The 6,000-nt window shown below is 46.9% G+C and overlaps 1 protein-coding gene and 1 pseudogene across 6 annotated transcripts in view; one reads left to right on the top strand and one right to left on the bottom strand.

Moving 5' to 3' along the window:
- ACOXL (acyl-CoA oxidase like) overlaps positions 1-6,000 on the top strand; it is a 327,931-nt gene that overhangs the window by 4,422 nt on the left and 317,509 nt on the right. The window lies entirely within an intron of this gene.
- Positions 94-614, bottom strand: LOC115290391 (annotated as a pseudogene).

The following is a 6,000-nucleotide window of genomic DNA, read 5'->3' as shown; positions in this document are numbered from 1 at the left end:
GGAGACCAAGGATTCCTTGTCATGCTGTTAGAAACCACCCAGAGTCACAGCACTGTGATCTTCTGGTGAAGTAGAACAAGGAATCTAAAATGCTTATAAAGAGGCTCCCGTCTCTCTGTATCTCTCTGGTTGAGTCATTCCTGGCCAAGTGGGCACCATCATGGCACAGGTGGGAGGTCTCATCATCAGGGGTCCAGGCATCCTTGGCATGTGGCCTCTGATAGGTGGTCTCATTCCAGGTATGGTTCCCACTGGCATCATCCCAGGAGGAGGAAGGCCCCCCATAATGGCGTGCTGGTATCATCAGAGCAGGGCGAGAAGGACCTGGGAGCCGGGGGGTGGGGTGGGGAGGTGGGATCATTGCCCTGCAGGGGGAGGAATGGAGGAAGAGGTATCCTCACTTGTTGAAATACCACAGCTGTTCTGTGGATAAGGCTCTGAGCCTGCCCTTCCATCCATTTCTGACCGTCTTTCACATTCTCTTTGTGTTTCCTATGCCTGCAATATATCATCTTCATGGATGGAGCGTCATGGGTGAAGTATGTGTCTCAGTAATCACAATAAAACTTAGGTTTGCTGCTCTGCAGGCCAGTGGCCACTCTGTCCAGTGCCATGTACGAACATTCTTAATACAAAGAGTGCAATGATATTTGTAATGAAAAACAGCTGTCCCTACCCCATCTGCCTCTGTCCCTCATTCCTTTTCGCATTGACAACCCCACCCAGTTCTTTCACTGGCTTCTTCTGTTAGTGACCTCCCTATTCCTAAACAACATGCTTGAACCACCACTTCTTGACTATATAATAACTATTCTAGCAAATAAAGATTCTCACTGCTGCACCATTTTCTTTGTTTATGCTCTGAAAATCACTGTGTCACCATTTTTATGTAAGTCAGTATCCAGTATTCACACTGCTATGACTACATAATTATTATTCCCAGCTGTGCCCATGGTGCACCATATTTCATTTCCTTTCTTTTATAACTATATATTTCTTTGGAGATATAAGTTTTCCCTTTATTCATTTGCTTACTTTTCTATAACCCATGAGTCATTGACCCCACAGTTTGGTATAGAATGGTTCCACTCCTCTCAGCTGGGTCAGACCGGTCAGGTAATTGGCAATTCCATTCACCCAGCCCCTCTGGACACATCCCTCCTGGAGACCTCCTTCTGGGGCTTCTGTCTGGACTGGCTTTCTACATGCCTCTTCAGTATTAGGAATTGCCTTTGCATCTCCTCTGTTTTCCCAGGCTTTCTCTTTCTTAGTTACCCTTTGTGGAGGAGGGCCGCAAGTTCCTTAATGCTACGCCCACTGAGAGGTGTGGATGTATCTACTGGCCTGCGGCTAGTCCCTGGAGAGAGGTTCGGGAAGAGAGGTAGAGTTGCTAACCATTCCCAGCTGCCCCAGCTCTCAGCTGTTGAGGTCATCTGAGCTGGGGCTCCAGACACTGTGAGGCAGAGACAAGCCATGCCTTCTTAATCCTGTGTGTCCAAATTCCTGACAGAAAACAGAGAGATAGAGCACTGATGCATTGCTGTTTTAAGCCACTAAGTGTTGGGGTACACTGTTACACAGCTATGGAGAACCAGAACGGTCTTTCACCTAATAGCTTCCTGAGAAAGAATATAAAGAGAAGTAACTTTTTGAGCTTTTTGAGATTTTTATGTTTGAAAATGTTCACTGTCCAATTGACTGAATGTTGTTCTGGGTATAGAATTCGAGGTTGGAAATAAAGTTTCCCCCAGATTTTAAAAGCATCGTTCCATTGTTTGCTAGTATCCAGCATTGCTAATAACAGATCTTACCCCTTCTGCACCCTGACCCTTTATAAATGGTTTATTTTTCTTCCTTTTGGAAGCCACACCATTATGAACATTCTTCTTTAGCATAGCACTGTTGTTACATCATTTACACAGTGACCTGATGTGGTTCTCTTTTTCTTTCAGTGTGTTGGGCATATAATGGGCTCTTTAATCTAGAAACTAATGTTCTTCAGTTATTTATACTATTATCTGGAACTCTTTTTGTTTAGATGTTGGACTTCCTGACCTTGTCCTTTGATTTTCTTATCCTTTCTTCATTATTTTCCAGCTCGTTCTTTATTTTTTTGTTCTACTTCCTGGGAGATTTTCTTTACTTTATCTTCCAACTTTTCCTGAGTTAAAAATATCTACTATCATATTTTTATTTTTTAAAAAAGTTCTTTAAGTTCTTTGTTCCTTTTTTTTAATGATTATTTTTGAGAGAGAGAGAGCGCGAGCGAGCAAGCAGGAGAACAGAGAGAGAGGGAGACACAGAATCTGAGGCAGGATCCAGGCTCTGAGCTGTCAGCACAGAGACCAACGAGGGGCTAGAACTCATGAATTGGAAGATGATGACCTGAGCCAAAGTTGGACACTTAACTGACTGAGCCATCCAGGCATCCCTCTTTGTTCTTTTTATTTTGATAACACTTGTTCTTGTCTTCAAACTGTAAAACTTCTTATATTTTTAGATGTTCCTTTCTATTCTCTGCTTTGTCTCTGTTTCCTTTGGTTTTCTTCTTTCAATTTGTACCTTTGACCTCTGTCTTTTGTGTTTGAAGCTTTCCTTAAATGTCTAGTCCATTTTGCTCACAATAGGAGCAAAATAAAACATATGAGTAAAATTCTGATTGTAAACAGGCAGGGTTGCTGGCCACAGGCTTTCCTGATCAAGGATAGCCTTTTTCGGGGGCAGATCAGTCTTACTGTTTTGCTTTGGACAGAGTTACTGAGGAATGGTGGGTAGAGGGTGAGGACTCACAGGCCATACATGATAACTGGGTGCCTAAAGTGATCGTGAACGGGGCTCCTCCCTATGTGACCTTAGGCTAACTAGAAAGTGCTCCTCCCCTAAGACATTTGACTTCTGTTTGCCGGAAAATGCTTGTTAACTCAGATTTTGTTAGAACAAGTCACTTTGCAGCCATCTGCTGGGAAGTTGTCAAACTGCCCATGATGTACAGGCTATTCCTGATATTTGCTTACATCCTCAATGTTGGAAAGTGGAGTCTCTGGCCCCACAGTTCTCACTGTGGGTCTTCTCTCTTGCCATCTCACATCTCCTCCTGACAGTGAACCTTTAGGCTTTGATGAGCTTGGGGAGGGGACTTGCAGCTGTCAGCGGTGCCTGGAGCCCCCAGTTCCTAAGCCTTAGTGGAGTTCAGTTGCACCAGCTGGTTGACTCGCCAGCATTCTCTGTTCTGCAAAGTCTGCTCTCTGTTCACTTGCCTGTTCACTTTCCAGCTGCCAATAGGTTGTTGCTGTCCTTTGTCTGCTGTCAGTTTCTCTTCAGTTCTTGGTTTGCACATATGGGTAGTCACTCTTGTTTCAGTTGGAGAGATGGAAATAGCTCACACTGGCTTCAGGCACAGAGGCGGGAATCCAGGTGCATGAGTGATGCTGTCAGGAGCCCAAGCATTGGGCTCTGATTACCTGTCTTCCTGTTCAGAACCATGGCTTTATGGAGCATGTGCAGACCTCTGTTTGTTTTAAAACTGTCTGTAGGCTTACTAAGGGTGCTGCAGACCCACTGAGTGCTCTCCTCACCTCCCTGTTGGGTGCAATGGGAGAATATTGATTCAACCTCTTCTTGACCCTTGAGGGATCTCAGGCCTCAAAGTCCAGCTTGTAATTAACCCCAAACGGAATTTCCATGACCATCTTTCCAGTTCCCATTTACTTGTTTTTTTTTTTTTTTGATTTTTAAAGGTTTTATTTTATTTCTGAGAGAGAAAGAGAGAGCGAGTGAGCGAGCACAACTTGGGGAGGGGCAGAGAGAGAGGGAGACACAGAATCTGAAGCTGGCTCTAGACTCTGAGCTGTCAACACAGAGCCCGACATGGGGCTTGAACTCATGAACTGGGAGATCATGACCTGAGCTGAAATAAAGACGCTTAACTGACTGTTAACCGACTGAGCCGCCCAGGCACCCCAGTTCCTATTTACTTGTAAATGGACAGGGAGACAGAACAGGTGGCTCTCAGGGTTCAGCAGGAGACCCTGGCCCCTGTGCATGTTACTTGACCCACTGAGGGTGCTTCCTACATAGCTGTTGAATGTGTTGTTGAAGATGAGGGATTTCCACTCTAGAACCCTGCAGAACATGTGTCCCAGAACGTTCCACCAAAAGCATCCTTTGGGTGCCCGGCAGTGTCACTACAGCTGGAAACACAAAGCCTGACAAGCTAGCAGCCTCCACCATTCCACGGGCAGAGCACAGCCCTGGGAGGGAGTTGAGGCCTGGTTATACCTGTAAACCTCAGTTCTAGCCATCACCCAATACGCTTAGTTAAGTGGTGCTGCCCACCCATTTCTGGTTTCTCAACCAGCCTCTCTTATGTCAGTCCAGCCTCTGCACCGCTTACATGCATCGCCCCAAATAACCCTCTTTGCTTGAGATTTCAAGTATCCTTTCTAAGCCAGATGCTGTCCTGGAGGTTGGGATCACCACGGTAGCCTGGAACTCTCAGGTGCCACCCTCTGGCTGAGCTGATGCAGCACGCTCAGAATTCCTGGTGGGCAAGGAAGAGCCGGGAACAGTATCTGGTGTGCGCACCTTTACCTAGTGGGGAAGCCTGCCTGAGTTTGTTGAAACTTTGCATTGTTGTCCTGGGTGATTGTATCTGTTCCTGTCTTCTGCTCATTTGGTCATATATCTCCCTTCACTTCCTTCCTGCTCCCTTCCAACCCTTTCCCCCTTACATCTCCTTCCTGCTCCCTCCCTCCTAGGGACTTCCTCTCTCAGCCCACAGACACCCCACTTCTCAGAAGATCTTGCAGAGAGATCAGGCTTTTGCTTCTCGGCCTTCTCACTGCCCCGGCAGCTCCGCCTGACAGAGCTAAGTAAAGGTAACTGACTAACCCAAAAGCTTTCTACTCCAGAGAACAACCCTGCTATCCCTGGGGAGGCAGTAACAGCCCTCTGGCCACTCAGCCCTCTAAGGATAATGTGTGAAAGCTGTCTAATGTGACACCGTTTGGGGACCCTCCTTCTCCTCCTGTGTCTTCCAGTCTGGAGTCTGAGCTCCTTGAGGGTAGGAACAGGCCTGACCTGTTCTGAGTTCCTGGTGTTTAGTGTGGTGCAGATGCTTACAGAAAGTTCGGGAAGGGAGGCGAAAAGGAAGGATGGTGAGGGAGCATCTCTTCACCCACAGTCGCCCGGCTGGCAAGCCTAGGATGCGGGAATGTGGATTGGCAATGCCTCCTGTCAGGGATTCCCATCCCATTTTCGTCTCTGGCTGCAAGGGTCTTTTCTTCCTCTTCCTTCCTTTCTCTCTGTCTCTCTGATTTCTTTCTGCTACTTTCATAGACTTTGCCAACCAGCAAGTGTACTTACTTCTCTGTGGTTGAGTGAACCTCACAGCTACAATTAAACCGCAGTGCTTAGAAAACCCTTCCCGTAGCATTTTGTCACCCTTGTTGGTTCAGGGCCTTAGCCTTTGACAGTTACCACAGGATGATTTAACGGTTTCTGTTTCCATTCAGGGTCAGGTCGTCCAGGCTGTACGGGCTCATGGGGGTGGGGGGTGGGTGGAGGCTTTGGAAGGTGGAAGGTCAAGTTGTGAGGTAGCTGTGGTATTTACTAGAAGACCCAGGGTTTCTCTTCTCGCTGCCTCTGGGGATCTGTTCTTCGCTGGGGCCTTTCATGTGTGCGGAGGCTTGGCAGTGAGTTCCACCTCACTTCTTGAGGGAGACGGAGCAGTTTGATTTTTGCCGTGTTCAATGAGAAGCGAGTGATGGAGGCAGTTTATCTTGGGCCAACCTGGAGATGTCTCCTGACGCAAAATGATGAAAGGGACCAGGACAAAGGAGCAGGTTAGTGAAGCAAAGCCATTCTGTGATGTGAGAGTTGATTTTCAAGTTCTTGTCAGTATTCATTCCAGAACGTGGGTGCTGCCTAAATAAGGCTTGGCACCGAGGATATTTCTTGTCAGGAGGGCTTTCAAATTTGGTATCTGAAGATGTGTTTTCC

Source organism: Suricata suricatta, chromosome 4 (assembly GCF_006229205.1).
Source record: "Suricata suricatta isolate VVHF042 chromosome 4, meerkat_22Aug2017_6uvM2_HiC, whole genome shotgun sequence".
Classification (NCBI taxonomy): Eukaryota; Metazoa; Chordata; class Mammalia; order Carnivora; family Herpestidae; genus Suricata; species Suricata suricatta.
Note: the sequence above shows the minus strand (reverse complement) of the source record. Positions and strands in the feature narration are given on the sequence as shown.